Consider the following 16,319-nt stretch of genomic DNA (forward strand, 5'->3'; position numbering starts at 1 on the left):
ATATTTGCTAATAGAGGAGTTCTTATTTCAAATTGTGCTCGGTACTTTCCCTTAGACAAGTTCAAACCGGTATCAGAATAATAGCAAACGTATAAAAATACAAAAATATAGGTATACTTGCGTTAAGTGTTTCTTTACCGTGAACCAATCAAACGAAACACGAATTACAAAAATAAACGAAATGAACTACAGTAGAGCTAACTACCCAGTGGGTATCCTCCAAAAAATAGAAACAGGTTCAGTGCGGCTGCGTTTGAAGAAAACTCTCTATCATATGGCCGTTCGTGTCGGTAACAGTGGCGGAATTCTCACATGTATATTTTCTCCGAGTTCAAAGCTCCCCTTTCTTCGGCTTCTGTTTCTAGGTTGATTGCCCCACATATATGCCACTCCCTAAGCTTCTCCACTAGCACGCCTCTTCGCAGCCGCTACGTGCAGCAGTGCTACAGGGCTCACTTGGTCGCCGCGTAATGCTTACAGACCACTTATTCTATTCGCCTTGGCCATTGCTCGCACACCTACCCATGTAGTTTAAGCTTCTGCTGCTCGTGTGATCATCGCCTGATAACCGCAGGAAGCTTCCCTTCGCCTTCTACACCTCAGCAAGTGCGCTGCAGCTGCCATGATGAGCATTGCTCAGTTTGTTTTCTTAGTGGGAAGAAACCCTTAAGGTGCTAACAACTGCAAAACGTGACGCTGTCCCCACAGCCTTCTCTAGCGGCATCCAAGTTAAAAGGAAGCTGAGTTGTTTGTTAAGAATTCGGCTAGATTCATGGATTCGAACGTATGAAGGGTGTAAGTCAACTATGCCAAGTGTTTTCGCGATAGGATATGAAATGGTGGCATAATCTCCGATTAAAGCCACGACGATCATCTGGCCTCTCCCGACTGCCTCATAGAGGCGCGGAGAATCTGAGTAATGACTTAATTGGCGGCGAGATTTCAGAATTCAGCAGTCTTAGCCGGAATGCTGCCGTGTGTCGTGTGATGCCGCGAAATGATTCTTTCCTTGCTTCAACTTCGTTGGAGTTGGTTTTCTTGCTTGGAGCAAACGTTTTTGCGCTTAAAAATTTCCGCTGCCATCAATCGTGTCAGTATAGGGCCACTACCTGGTGCTGTGCGCTGCGGGGAAGCCTCAATACTGTCGCGTCTTTGTTCGGCGATTTCGTCCCCATTCCGAATCTTAGCACAAAAAGACTTTGCATGCGTCCCCCGCAAGCTTCACACTTTTCACCCGTTTAGGGCTCGCTTTAGTTTTAAACCTCTTCAGCTTCTTTTTTAACTACGAACAGTCAAGTTGGTGAATATAGGCATACAGCGACATCACTTTGGTTTGATCATCCAGGCAATTACTGAAGTCTAAAATAAAATTAATGACACCTTAATATTAGAAGCAAGGTGTCAGTCAGCAAGGATTACTGGATTGAAACTCAATTAACGTAAAAAGTTTAGGAGCAAAAATAAGCAAGGATGATGACAAAGACGACAAGGACTCACTAATGCCAACTGTATCAGTTTTTTGCGAGAAGGTTATTTACCAGTTACTGAGTGAAGGAATAATATTGAAAATAATACTTTTTAATACTTCTGTATTATCTATCTCTATGCTACCCATGTTGTTTGTTTTTACTAATGTATTTACCCACTTCTGCTATGTCTCTCCTCAGAGACAGCAGTATTTGTAAATAAAAAATAAATAAAAAAGAAAAAAAGAAAAAACGCGTAGCAAATAACCCGATGAATTCGTTCAAACTTTTTAATGTCAAAAATTTTTATTAGCCTAGGGTTTTCCTCTCTCTAGTTCGAAAATTTACAGCGAAACATGTAGTAAAAATACAGAAGATTATGTTTTTTTGACGGTTGGTTGTCGAAAATTCAATTATTATCTTTACTTCGTACTGAGAGGAAGTGCATTTTTAGCCCTTTAGAGCTCTTATTGCTTCGAGACTTGTCGCCGTTCTGAGTGGCATTTCTTGACTGAAGTTAACACAGACAGCGTGCGCGTTATTTTCAAGAGTTGAATAGTTTTTATCATGTGACGTCGTTCAGGGGAATGATTAGCTCCTTGTAAACTTTTAAAAGAGAGCTTTATTATGCCTTAAATTTATTTGTGAATTCGATAATAACAATTGAATCAGATTTTTTTTTCTTTCACAGTATGATTTGCTACTCAACACGTTTATTGAGCTTGCTCTGTGAGATTTAGTAAACATTTACGAGCTAATTTGTAAGCACGTTTTTATATTTAAAAAGCCTGTTAGCTTCTTAGCTTCGCCCATCTTCTTAAAAATGCATTATGAGAGCCTTGTCTACACTATATAAAAGTGTAGTTTGTCGCAAAATGGACTGCCAAATTGAGAAAAATGATAGGTTTACCGTTAAGAGACCGGAAGCGGGCAGAGTGGGCAAGGGAACAAACGCGGGTTAATGACATCCTGGTCGAAATCAAAAGGAAGAAATGGGCTTGGGCAGGGCATGTAATGCCAAGGCAATATGATCTGCGGTCGTTAAGGGTAACGGAATGGATTCCAAAAGAAGGCAAGCGTAGCAGGGGCAGCAGAAAGTTAGCTGGGCGGATGAGATTAGGAATTTGAGGGGATATGTAGGCCGCAGTTCGCAAAGGGCAGGGTTAATTGGAGAGACATGGGAGAAGCCTTTGCCGTGCACTGGGCGTATTCAGGCTGATGATGATGATGACTACCGCAAATATAGAGGATATCCCGATCATAAGCTGGCTTAAGCCTCATAAGGGACCCTTCAAGAAATAAAATTATAAATGTGTCTAATGCATTAATGAGATCACTGGCTGTCGCCGACTACAAAGCTTCCGGCGATTCCTTCAGTGCGAAGCATTTCTCATCGTTTCTTGCGAACGGCACAAGGCCAGAGGACGCGAAGGAACGATACACAGCGCTGACTAACAACAGAACTTTATTCAGGAAGCCATGCTTGAAACTTGAAACTTTGTGCCGCAGTCGACCACAGTACCAGAAGAAAAAATGTGTCTGTCATACCCTACATTCATGTTGTCTCGCTTAATTTGAGAAGAATTGGTAAGAGAGCCGGAGTAGATGTGTTTTCAACTCCTGTGAAACTGAAAGGTTTGTGCGCGTGTGTAAATGGCCCCAAAAAGTCAATGGAAGCTGAACCCGTCTGCACAAAAAAAGCATGAGGTTAAATTTGTGAACTGTGTAGAAAATATGGTGTATTCGATCCCTTTGAGTTGTGGTGGTTCCTATGTTGGCCAAACTGGTCGTTGTTTGAACGATAGGCTGAGGGAGCTCAAAAACAATCTCAAAAATGCTGCCTGCCACATCGGTGTTTACTGCCGTGATTGTTCTTGCCAGCCTTTATATGACTAAAGCAGGATTGATGATAAACACAAAGATCATCTGATTAGAGAAGTTATCGACGCGTCTGAGATCATGAAGTTGGGTCAGAGGTGTGTAAGCACCCCTTCCGTCGTTATCTTGCAGAAAGAACATGAATATTTGCAGATGTGTTAACCTTGTTGTATCAAAAACGTGCCTGGTCGGAGGGATATTTGTCACGGTTCTTTGTGTTTTTATGTTTTTCAGTGTCGCTGGCGCGTTTATAAGCATGACTTCCTGGATAAACACTCTGTTGTTAGCCAGCGCTGTGTATTGTTAGTTCTCGTCCTCTGGCCTTGTGCCGTTGCGCTGTTTCACAAGAAATCATGTCTGACAAATGTGGCCATCAGTTATTGTTGTACAGTTTCATTTCTCATCGGCTTAAGCAAGCCGCCTCTCGATATAATATTGAAGTTGCTTTACAACCTAAAATAATTTCTTCTCAGGGTGTGGTGTCACTGAACGAAAAAAAAAGTGCATGCAGAGGCAGCGGTAGAGAGCGTTCTCGACATTTCGTTCACCGTGTAGAGGTTGTAGCTGACAATATCCCTTTCTCCTGTGGAAGAACGTACTTCAGCGTTTCCTTCAATCTCCTACCTTTTGTATTACTGCCGCGATATATTTTCTACCATGTTTCTTGCAAATAGCTGCGTACAATCTTGTCCATGACAAATGTCGTATGTATGCGACCTTGATTCCGGATAGGTCATTACGCAGGTTTGCGAAATTTGCTTCCGCGGAGTGCAGACAGAAATACATTTCTGCTCAAATTATGAAACGAGGTGGTCTCCTGCACATAGCAGGCAATAATGGCTCCCCTGACATGCACGCATTATCTTCGTATTTCGTTCGAGGGCACATTTTCTTGTCTAATTGCGCGGTTCGAATCGCTCCCTCACTAAAGGATTAGATTTCAACAAGGTGAACATGTGAGAAATATTGCGAAAAATTTATTATCCGCCACTGTACATACTATGCGCAGCTCAAATTTATACAGTCATTGTCAGATATCATGACAGAGAGTTTGCATTTGTAGCTACGTCTCCAGTTGTACAGTGAGGCAAATCTGGGTCACTGCAAGAAGTGTCCTAGTTCCTTCTCCCGTCTATTTCATCTACTTTATTTTTCTGCAAAACTAGGAAAACAATACTATTACATGGAGGTTACATAAACGCGGCTGCTCCGACGCCCTCATTATACGCGGGTTAAAGGACTCATTTTTAACACAGCTACACTTGAGCACGGGCGGATGGGGCAAGGCAAGTGCTTAGTGTGTCAGTTCTTTATTGTTTTATTTGCAGTACTTCTCAAATTGTGGAAAGAGGCCAACTAGGCAAGCTTCAGGTCGTCGTGTTAGCAGTTTACGTTAGCTCGGCTAGATGAGATGTATTTTATGCCCTGACACAAAGCCGATTTATTTTGCTGCCGAAGATATATCGAGCTTTGGCCGCTCAGCGGGAAATAATTAGGGGCCTAGTATGTGGGTTGCTTTTCCAAGCAGCCACTTGGTACTTTTTGTAACATCAATGATGCCTTGCACAACGCCATGCAAGAATGACTAAGACTGAAAAAAAATTCTGGGTATAAGCTATTGCCAGGAGGCTGTAGACATCCGGGAAAGGAAAGTACTACAAGTATCATATAAATACTGCACAGTGCAAAAATTGCGCAAGTTACATTCTTAACTAAAGAAGCTACGCATAGAAGACAAAATCTGTTTCTAAGCGCCACTCTTCATACAACTGCGTTGTTCGGAAGCGCTCTTTTGCCTTAAACACGGGAAAGAAAATTTTGAGACGATTCTCTAACAGGAATCTTTTTTTTTTTAATAACCAACCTTACGAACACTGCTGACGCAATTGCAGTTTTTCAGGTCTTCCGTGTACCCTTCCTTCGGTCATGGAATTATTAGAAGCTATCTGACGGCTGATCATTACATTGCACCACGCACCACATTCTCTGAGCTGCATTGCGTTGACAGGAGAGAAGCAAGATGTAATGAGTGTTGTGGGCGATGGTGGATGGTTGTTGGACTTGAAAGCAGCCACAAGATAGACAATTTTTTTCACCTTTATTAGCGGACTCTTTGCAAGGGAACGAAAATAACTGCCTGGACTTTGTTTTGGTACAATGGTATTTTTAGCTTATCGTTGAGCGTGGGCTCGAAACCCTTCCAGAGTAATCAAGCCCGTTGTTTTTATGTACACCGCCGCTGCAGCTCAGCCCCTTCGGCGTTCGACTGCTAATGCCAAAGTGGGGGGTTCGGTCACGGTAGCGGATGCCGTATTTCGATGGAGGCGAAATGCGAAAACACCTGCGTGGTCTGCAGAATAAGTGCGGGTAAAGAACCTCGGTTGGCCTGAATTAATCAGGAGACCTGCACTACCGCGTCCCCCATAGCCCATGGGTCACTTCGGGACGTTAAACCCCTTAATTAGCAATTTATTGAAGTGCTACAACTATTGCAGAACAATGAAAATAGTCTAGTTTCGACAGTCTCAGTGTAAGTTATCATCCATGCAGTCTACTCAAGCCGTCTTTTTCATCAAACCTTGGCTGCCCAAATGCACTGTTCAGATATTTTGATTTGTATTACGTGAGGTAGCATAACAACTTCTTAATCAGGGTGTTTTACGCGCAAAAGCATTCGTTCTTGTACTATAAATAATTCGTTCCACAGCAACGTTTTGCACATCAAGCATATTTCTACACAGGTGACCTGACGCGTTCTGCGCTTCTGGCAATGTTGTGAAAGACCGTACACTGGGCGTGACCTCCACTGCGCGAGTGGGCTGGAACGGCGCGCTTTTTTAAGCTTAAGGCAATGCGATGCCGAAACCAGGGCTTCAGACGTGCTTGATGACCCACAATGGGTTCGTTTTGTAAAGTGCGAAGGAACGCTAAGCTCATCAATCTTGCGGCGCAGCTGCGGGCGGTGTGGGGAAATCACACCGCTGCTAAACTGCTGCGGGCATACAGCACCGCAAATATCGTTCAGCAGTTTTCGTTGTGGCAAGTTCACTTTTAGAAAGAAAACGTGCTTTCCTTATGGAGGAAAGCGCGTGTTCTTCCCTACACTGAACTTAGAGCAGCGAAAGCTAAAGAAATCAAAATGCAGCTCAGAGAACTTTCGCAAACTTCAGGAAATCTACACGCGCTACAAAATAATGGCGAACTATAGCGCGAAGTGAAGATGAAAGACGGACAGAACGACCAAGACAAGGACTACTCGCAACTGCAATTTATTGCTGAATACACGCAATTTATATAGCAGCTTGAAAAACAGCAAACAAGCACGCTTTACACGGAAGCCGTAGTCGAAGGTGGAAATGCATCACAATACAGCCTGTGCCACTCATGCCAACTGCCAATTATGCTTTTTCTTTAAACCAAATAGTATGAGCCCTTGAATATGAGAAATTTTTGCGCTTTTTCAGAATTTTTATCCGACCTGTTAGATATAACGATCCACAATAACTGCAAACTGCTCAGGATATCATGTGCGAGATTAAACGACTATACACACCTAATTTTGGTGACATGTTTACGTCACTGCAATGGTGCGGAAGACAATACTATGCACGAATCACCACGGGGTATTCATCTAGAACCGCTACAAAAATTATAATCGAATTTTTCTTTTATGCTTCGGCCGTTTCGGTTTCAACAGCCGAACGAACTGTGATGTCAAGGTGTGCTTATGGGTCACGTGAGACATGAAAAACAGTGATGTAATGGCTGTTTCGTAGTTTAAATTCTCTACAATGCTAAAGCCAATCTGCCTCAAAAACCAGAACGACAATGAATTAGAAGTAGAAATTTTTACAGCAGTTTTTTATTTCAAAGAGCACAAGAAATAAATTCAATTACAAATTATTTAGTGGTCATAGGAGAATACCGCGTGCTAGTTCATGCATAATTATGCCTTACGCACCATTACAAAAAAAAAAACGCGCACCCAGTAGTTTTGTCTAAACTCGTTTAACATCTCTCGGTATCCTGCCGCAGCAGCTTTTTCTGGCGCTGTACCTTTTTCAAAATCTTCTCAAGGACAAACAAGTCGAAAGGATACACCGTTTTATGCACTCCGTATTTCGCTCCCTGCACACGCGCAAATAATTACTTTTATTAACAGCGATACCATCGAAATTTTATTCAAGAAATCAAAGCTGGATCCATCCACAGTAAGTGTCAGACTTAAGAAACGCCCGGTGAAGCACCACAAGGAGGGCTCAGCCGTTCGCGACTGCTGATGAAGTCACCGACGACACATAGATGGGGCCATAGGCGCCTCTGCTCGAATCCCGCACATGGATGCTTCAAACCTCCGATAAAGAAACTTGAAGCAGGTTGAAAACAGCGAGGAGTTAATGGGCGGGTACGGTGGGGCAGGACTTGGCATTCTGAAACGCGGCACTAAAGTAGATCTGAGAGAAGTTAAAAGGGTGGAGGTCGTTTTGTGCATAAAGAAGCGCCATGGTTCTTTCTTTGTGAAGAGTAAAGAGCACATGAATTGCCTTCTAAGTCGTGTTGTTAAGCTACGATAACACCCATGGAACTCCCAACTTTCGTACGAATGTTCTTGTCTCCTTAGAAAGCATAAGCAGATTCATAGCGTGGCTCAAAAGCAACCTGCCCCCCACCCCCGCTTCGCCCTAATCCCCGTCCTTAGCTCTACATTTTTGAGGAAGGCTGTGAATTCATGAAGAATTCGACTATGACCACTAATGCAGTGTATGAGGACAACACAGGCGTATTGTATACCGAGCTGATGAATGCTCTGGATAATGTAGAATGTGCAGAGGTGTCTACCGGTGCGAAAGAAACTGAAAACAATGTAATTATTGTCCTGGCAGCATTATTGAAAAAGTGCTTTCTGTGTACGGAACAAAGCTCTCTGAGAGGCCCACATAAACCGCTTCAAAATGCATGCTTTCGTAATTATCTGCGGGCTGCGGCTCAGTTTTGGGTGTCAGCCTAGCGGTCCCGATCTTGGCAAGCACCAGTTGATCTTAGAACGCCCAAGATATTCGAACTGGAAGTCACGTGAAAGGAAAAGAGCTACAAGAGCAAAGGTTGGCTTGCAGGCCTGGCGCCAGTTTGGTTTGTTCTTAAAACTGCGGCACATTATGTAGCAATATTTATTGGGGCTGTGCTAAAAAAGAAAAATTACTTTTTTTTCCGCTTAATATTAGTAATTAAATGAGAGATGAAAAGCGGCGCCTCTTAGATGCAGGCAATTGCCAGCAATAGAAGGTTAGTTTTATTTCCTGAACTGGTTAAATATCTTTTTACCTTTGGATCAGGTGAACTGGAACGTTCAGTATCCGTTCAAATAGCATTGGATATTTGTGGGCGCGCACATTTTCAGCCTGCATACAACAGTTCACCATTCGTCATTGGCAAGTGAGCACGAGGAGAGGCGCCAGACAGGCCACCCTTTACGGCAATATCAAACAGAACAATCCTAATCAGATTACAGAAAGTTCTCGTCCATAAAAGATATTTTCTTTGACTGTAAAAGCATTGAAATTTAGAGGTGAAAGGATTTAAACAGAGTGGTGCATTGAAAAATCTGGCCATGTCATTGTGAAGCTCAGTGCAACTTGGTATCGACGTCACACTTGGTGTTAAGGCGCCTTTTTTCGCTCCGGTAACTGTCTATGTAGAAGATCGTGAAGAGGCTGAAAAAAAGCACAGCCGTAGAAAGCGTGATGTAAGTCTGCGACCTCGGGTAACCACAATGGAGAAAAAGCGGCATCCAGGCATGCAGAAAGAGGAAGAAGAACTGCGCCAGCTGTAGTTGCGTGAGATACCGCTTCCACCACAAGTACTTCTGGAAGGCCGGGCCTAGGAGGCTCAGGAAATAGTAGCTGTACATGATCACGTGCACGAAGCAGTTGACGACCACAATTAGAGCTGATTGGCCATCTGGTCCGTAGGTGAGTCCAAACCATCCGTTGAAAACCACTATTGTGTGGTGGGCGACGTGCAAAAAAGACACGTGTGAGTCCTTCTTGCGCAGTACGAAGAAAAGGGTATCCAGAAAATCTACTGTTCTTTGAATGACGAACCACCAGTAAAGATGCAAAAGGGCCATGGTGCCTTCGTCCCTGGCGTCATAGTCGATCCCTTGGCAGAGAAGGCTGTAGGAATTTCGAATGTACGCTGTTGATGCGAAGGCAACAACGAAGTAGGCAGAACACACCACCATGAAGAGGTTGTAGAGAGCGATGAGCGGTTTGATGCCGTCGTATGGTTGGCGATTTCTCATAAAACTTGGGCCGGCGATCTTGACAACGTAAACGTAGCCGACTAGCAGAAGTGTTATGAGCAGCCAATTCCCAGGGAAATACCAGTCCGCGGTCCGTGGGTCTCTTACGAGGAAAAATTTCTCGTCGGTGTAGACCACGCTAGCTTTCTTGAAGGCGGCCATAATGGGTTTCTGGTCTTTGCCCACCGCAACTTCTTGCTTAGTCCAGGGCGTCCGAGTTGCAGTGCCTTTTTAGAGGTTCCTTGCTGACAATATACTTCACTTCAGCCACAAAGTCAACTATTTGATTCCCTCTGCCGAAGGACAGTGAAGTCTAAACCATGCGAAGGAGGCAAGGACGCCTACGGCTACTGGTCACTTCATTGCGCTTCTGTATGCTTCTTACTACCTCGCAATGCTGCAGTGGCTCAGAGGCAAGAGGGTCATAGCACACTGCGGGCCGTATATGGGCTCTCACTAATATCAGATGTGCGGTGGAGTTTGCCGCAGAATTTCGTTTTATGAAAGCGTGGGAAGGCAGTTGCAGCAGGCGGTTTGCTTCTGTTTTTAAACCACATGTTACTGCTAAGCAAAAAGCTCAGTCTATGCATTCAGGCAAGCTCTGCGTTCTACATATTGATCTGGAACAGGGTGACGCGATGTGTGGAGCCAGGTAATGCTCTCTGAAATGCACTCAACGGCTCATTTATTATTGCGCCTATGTCAAACACGTGGCTTTTAAATAGATCACGGACTCGATCTAATTGCCCAGAAAGCTATTGTTTTTTTTTAACGCGTGTTTTCTCCAGCCATAGACTTCAGGTGCCACATGTCTAAGGACACCAGATAATTTCAGGTGAACTCTAGCGGCAGATACGTAATCATGTCATAATTTGCAGTGTTTGATACCGCTTCTATACAGGTAGGCTTTAGTCTGCCTCTTTGAATTTTCCATCATTCCGCGGCCATGTCAGAATTCTGGAGGACAATTCTGCATGAGCCGCACTGTTTGCAGGCGTAGATTTCAATTTACAATGATCGTTTTTCCACTGAGACTCTATTTATTTACTTTTTTTGAATATTACTGCAGGCCTTAAAGAAGGCCTAAACAGGAGGGGCATAAATATGAAGACAGAAAGTTATAAATCAAAAAGCAAAATCAGTAAAAAGTGCAGTCGAGTCAGAGACATGGACCTCTTAAACTGCCGAACACATTTATAAAATACAAACCATTAGAATACAAATCTTAACAAAAAATGCGAGGAATGAAAACGCAAAATAAAAACATGCCGAAATATAACTTCGAGAATAAGCCGTTGGCGGCTGTTTTTCAAACAACCCCCAACCAGCACAGTTGCATGTCGTTGGACAACAGTACCACTACACCGGAATATAATCAAGCTATGCTGTTAATCACAAATGTGACACGTTTACAGCAGTTTCAAAAGGTTATACTTAGCAACAAAAAACCAACTAAAAAAAGTGATAAAGAAATCAAATACTAGAGTAAAAGACGAATCTGTCCAACAGAATCAGATGTGTGTGTATTATCCACAGCCTTCAGGATATTTACCGGGGCAAAAATTAGGCATACCGGAACTATGTCTTCTCCACCTTGCTCTGGAAGAACGACTTGGGTGTCTCAAACCTCATCGGCAGCTCCTTTTTAAGCAGCTACCTGCCAGGTCCGTTGCACGCGGTTAGGCCACAGTGACACTGCTTCGGTAGATTCCTAAGGCAAGCTGTTAACTATGAACGTGAAATATTTCGCGTAGATTCCAGGGCTGTACTCACAATTCACAAACCGCAGTCCTAAATTTGAGAAAGAAATCAGTTGCTAGAGTACAAGGCGAATCTATCGAAAAGAATCAGTTGTGTGTATTATCCGCAGCGTGGAAAATATTTACCGGTGAAAAAATGAAGCTTGCCTGAGCTGTTTCTTCTCCTCCCTGCTCTGGAAGAACAACTTGGGTGCCTCAAACTACTGGCATAACTGCGTGCAACTTGCCTGGCAGGTGGCTGCTTAAAAATGAGCTACCGATGAGGTTTGAGACACCCAAGTTGTTCTTCCAGAGCAGGGAGGAGAAGAAATAGCTCCGGTAAGCCTCATTTTCGCAGCGGTAAATGTATTGTAGGGTGCTGATAATACACGCACAATTGATCCTGTTCGAGAGATTCGCCGTTACTCCAGCTATTGATTTCTTTCTCACTTTTGGGCATCGCTTTTTGGATGCAGGGTACAACCCTGGAAACTACGCAAAATGTGTCACGTTCATAGGTAGCAGCTTGCATTAATAACCTACCTGAGCAGTGGTATTGTGGTATAACTGCGTGCAACTGACCTGGCAGGTGGCTGCTTAAAAATGTGCTACCGATGAGGTTTGAGACACCCAAGTTGTTCTTTCAGAGCAGGGAGGAGAAGAAATAGCTCCGGCAAGCCTCATTTTTGCAGCGGTAAATGTATTGTAGGGTGCTGATAATACACACATAACTGATTCTGTTCGAGAGATTCGCCTTTACTCTAACAATTGATTTCTTTCTCACTTTTGTGCATCGCTTTTTGGATGCAGGGTACAATCCTGGAAACTACGCAAAATGTGTGACGTTCATAGGTAGCAGCTTGCATTAATAACCTACCGGAGCAGTGGTATTGTGGTATAACTGCGTGCAACTGACCTGGCAGGTGGCTGCTTAAAAATGTGCTACCGATGAGGTTTGAGACACCCAAGTTGTTCTTTCAGAGCAGGGAGGAGAAGAAATAGCTACGGCAAACCTCATTTTTGCAGCGGTAAATGTATTGTAGGGTGCTGATAATACACACATAACTGATTCTGTTCGAGAGATTCGCCTTTACTCTAACAATTGATTTCTTTCTCACTTTTGTGCATCGCTTTTTGGATGCAGGGTACAACCTTGGAAACTACGCAAAATGTGTGACGTTCATAGGTAGCAGCTTGCATTAATAACCTACCTGATCAGTGGTATTGTGGTATAACTGCGTGCAACTGACCTGGCAGGTGGCTGCTTAAAAATGTGCTACCGATGAGGTTTGAGACACCCAAGTTGTTCTTTCAGAGCAGGGAGGAGAAGAAATAGCTCCGGCAAGCCTCATTTTTGCAGCGGTAAATGTATTGTAGGGTGCTGATAATACACACATAACTGATTCTGTTCGAGAGATTCGCCTTTACTCTAACAATTGATTTCTTTCTCACTTTTGTGCATCGCTTTTTGGATGCAGGGTACAACCTTGGAAACTACGCAAAATGTGTGACGTTCATAGGTAGCAGCTTGCATTAATAACCTACCGGAGCAGTGGTATTGTGGTATAACTGCGTGCAGTTGACCTGGCAGGTGGCTGCTTAAATATGAGCTGCCGATGAGGTTTGAGACACCCAAGTTGTTCTTTCAGAGCAGGGAGGATTAGAAATAGCTCCGGCAAGCCTCATGTTTGCAGCGGTAAATGTATTGTAGGGTGCTGATAATACACACATAACTGATTCTGTTCGAGAGATTCGCCTTTACTCTAACAATTGATTTCTTTCTCACTTTTGTGCATCGCTTTTTGGATGCAGGGTACAACCTTGGAAACTACGCAAAATGTGTGACGTTCATAGGTAGCAGCTTGCATTAATAACCTACCTGATCAGTGGTATTGTGGTATAACTGCGTGCAACTGACCTGGCAGGTGGCTGCTTAAAAATGTGCTACCGATGAGGTTTGAGACACCCAAGTTGTTCTTTCAGAGCAGGGAGGAGAAGAAATAGCTCCGGCAAGCCTCATTTTTGCAGCGGTAAATGTATTGTAGGGTGCTGATAATACACACATAACTGATTCTGTTCGAGAGATTCGCCTTTACTCTAACAATTGATTTCTTTCTCACTTTTGTGCATCGCTTTTTGGATGCAGGGTACAACCTTGGAAACTACGCAAAATGTGTGACGTTCATAGGTAGCAGCGTGCATTAATAACCTACCTGATCAGTGGTATTGTGGTATAACTGCGTGAAACTGACCTGGCAGGTGGCTGCTTAAAAATGTGCTACCGATGAGGTTTGAGACACCCAAGTTGTTCTTTCAGAGCAGGGAGGATTAGAAATAGCTCCGGCTAGCCTCATGTTTGCAGCGGTAAATGTATTGTAGGGTGCTGATAATACACACACAACTGATTCTGTTCGAGAGATTCGCCGTTACTACAGCTATTGATTTCTGTCTCACTTTTGTGCATCGCTTTTTGTATGCAGGGTACAGCCTTGGAAGCTACGAGGAATGTGTTGCCTTATTGTGTTAATTATCGCGCTATTTTTGATCCCCGTGAAAGTGAAGCTTTACAAGATGACCTAAACTGGATATTTTCCTGGTGTACAGATTGGCTTATGGCCCTTAACGTCACTAAATATAAACACATGCGAGTCTCCCTCCGCTTATTTGATGATTCCATCACCTATTTCGTAGGCAGCTCATAGCTAATTGCTGTGGCATCTTGTAAGCATCTTGGCGTTCACATGAGAAATAACCTATCATGGAATATACATGTTGAATTCATATCTATGAACGCTAATCGTATGCTTGGATTCCTTCGTCCTAATTTTTCGTCTGCCCCCATGCCTGTAAAAGACCATCTTTATTCAACTTTAATGAGGCACAAACTTGAATATGCATGCACAAGTTGGGACCCGGGTCTTCTGTTTTTATCGCGAACTGTTGAATCCATTCAGAACCTTGCCACCAGCTTTATTATATCTAACTATCCGAGAACTGCAATTCTTTCTTCAGTAAAAACAACCATAAATCTTCCTGACCTTTTTCCCGTGTCGCAGGTACTTACGGTTGTGTCCATTTCATAATATTTATCTTTACACGACATTTGATAATCAATTGCTTATTCCCCCATTCTACGTGTCATCGCGCATGGATCATCAATTTAAGCCAGGTGTTCCGCCATGTCGCACCGAAAATAGTCTTAATTCATTTATTCCTTTTCCCTGCGACGAATGGAACCACCTTCCTTCCTCCATCATCACAATATTCAACACTGACGCCATCAAAAAATGTGCCCATGATTATGTGTACCCATCCTCTCTGTAATGTCCTCGGGCTTTGAGTGTACTGAAATAAATAAATGAATAAAGACACCTATTCTGAATGGTGCGAACGCTTAGGCCTGCTGTATCTCAAGATGATCTACAATTTTCGGAATTGAATTATATTTGCAAATTAAAAAACAAACTTCTGACAAGGACATGCGAAACTCAATAGCACTCAACTGTGTTCACCCTTCTGGAACTCCTCGTATTTTATACGAACTGATTAATTTTAGCTGGTAAACAAGCTATGTATTGCAAGGAAGTGTATGTCTACTGAATAACTAGCCAGCAGATGATATAACCGGCAAGGAATGCATAAATCTCATTTCCTTATCTAAGTTATCCCTTGTGTGTTTTTACTGTACGGTAGCGCGAACAAGATAATGTTACAGCATTTTTTTCCGAGCTCTTTTCACCCCATCAGCGCTCATACCGGCACTTGTTAATATTGACAATACTAATACTCTTGTTGTTTTTTTACGTGGCCTCTTCCTTGTACCTCTGTTTAGTAAAGAGATTTTAAAATTACCAGCCTTGTGAATGATTGCATTTGTGAAGCATAAGGAGCTTCTCAGACATTAGACCATGCAGTACTCTTCGAACGTCTTGATTCCACCATAAGCATTTTGTGCCTTTTTTTATTCGGTGCCTTCCATATCTCAGTAGTGCAACGAAGTAGAATAGCGGTGGGAAATAATATTTTTTCTTCTTTGACAAGGAGCCAACATAGAAAATTTCGGATCTTAATTGCTGTTTTCGCCATGTGTGAGAGTGATTGCGCATTTGCGTCTTTCATTTCGTGGAGGTTAGATGCCAGTTAATCAGTATCATTGAATGCAATTTCGCACTGTGCTTGGCGCCTTCGCAGTTATCAACCAATACATCTATAGAACTAATGTCGTCGGGAGGCGTGCGGATGATCCAGCAAAACAACAGTATGATCCAACCAGAACAAACGCATGCTTTTACACGTTTACTCGGTTTAATTACGTTAAAACCGCACCACTTTTCAACTCCAGCTTCAAGGGGGAGACGAGACCTTTCCTTCCAATAAAGCATTCAGAGGACAATCGGAAGCCTGTTATAGTAAATTAGGGTAATTTGCTTCAAGGTTGTGCGCAGCCATTCAAAGAAATGACCAAGCAACAGGCTTCCCAGTAAAAGGGCATAAACCAGATTACTTTTTTATACTCTTTAGGAGTGAACCTAAACTGCATAGAAATGGAGCAGCAAGACCTTGCCCTCATTTTTGTTCGGCAACTCCGAGTTTTTAAAGAAAATTGCTTTCAGAGTTCCATTTGAATGCACTCAGTGTCGTGACAACAGTTGCGGTGCAATTGGGTCAAGCTTTTTCCGGCAGAGTGAGAAGTGCGAGTCCCAAATGCCGCTGTCAACCACATAAAGCAAGTGCCGACTGATAAAAAACAAACACTTCGGTTAGAAACATAGACGCGAGAAAACAGGATGAAAACGCGCTCCCTTTACTTCGAATTCAAGGCGCGTCTAAGAAATTGAAAAATCGCGTTAAGGGCCTGGCGGAGAAAACTGACTCTGCATCTCGATTGAGTCCAAGGCCACGTTTCTTTTTGTCGAGTACCTTGAGTGGCTTGTC

The 16,319-nt window shown here is 43.2% G+C and overlaps 1 pseudogene; it reads right to left on the bottom strand.

Annotated features, from left to right (window-relative positions):
* Nucleotides 1-8,967: 8,967 nt before the first annotated feature.
* Nucleotides 8,968-9,807, bottom strand: LOC149363327 (very long chain fatty acid elongase AAEL008004 pseudogene; annotated as a pseudogene).
* Between the last annotated feature and the right edge of the window lie 6,512 nt (nt 9,808-16,319).

This window comes from Amblyomma mixtum, chromosome 2, assembly GCF_055824585.1.
Source record: "Amblyomma mixtum isolate Tamu chromosome 2, ASM5582458v1, whole genome shotgun sequence".
NCBI lineage: Eukaryota > Metazoa > Arthropoda > Arachnida > Ixodida > Ixodidae > Amblyomma > Amblyomma mixtum.